The sequence below is a fragment of the Galeopterus variegatus genome, unplaced genomic scaffold (genome assembly GCF_000696425.1).
Source record: "Galeopterus variegatus unplaced genomic scaffold, G_variegatus-3.0.2 Scaffold16431, whole genome shotgun sequence".
Taxonomy (NCBI): Eukaryota; Metazoa; Chordata; class Mammalia; order Dermoptera; family Cynocephalidae; genus Galeopterus; species Galeopterus variegatus.
This window is the reverse complement of record NW_007742542.1, coordinates 7,420-8,137: the sequence shown is the minus strand read 5'-3', so window position 1 is coordinate 8,137 and position 718 is coordinate 7,420.

Below are 718 nucleotides of genomic sequence, written 5' to 3'. Positions count from 1 at the left end.
ATGCTATGAAATCTTAGGTTAAAAAAATATATATGTATATATTTGTGCATGTGTGTGCGTGTGTATATGTATATGTATGTATATGTATGTGTATATACATGCCAACATTTCTCAATAGGTCTGTTAACAACAAAGCCTGCAGTAAAAAGGCTGAAAGTGACAATTTGAGAATAAGACATGTGGCTGCCCTTCACACTTGAGCTCTCAAAATTTTCTCAGGGCTCCTTTATACTCTTTAAATTTGAGGACCCCAGAGAGCTTTTGTTTATGTGGAATGCAAGGGGTCTTCAAAAAGATGATAGAAAGATTACCATTATCTTTTAATTCTATTTTTCCATGAACTGTTTTAGACACTCTCTCATATTCATTGATACTCCCAAAATTTTAAATATTAAAAAATAAATCCATTATACATGCACACATTTTAAGTAAAAAATTGATGTTATCTCTAAAATAATTAGAGCCAGAGTGGCATTGTTTTATATTTTTGCAAATCTCTGCCTTAATGGAAGACAGTGGGACTTCATGTCTCCTTCTGCAGTCAGTCCACATATTCCGTGGGTGAAAAAATGAGAGAAAATCCTGCCTCATACAGATGTCATTAAGAATGGAGGAGGGGCCAGCCCATGGCCATGGGTTCAGGTCCCATATAGGGACGGCCGGTTAGCTCATTGGGTGAGCGTGGTGCTGACAACACCAAGTCAAGGGTTAAGATCCC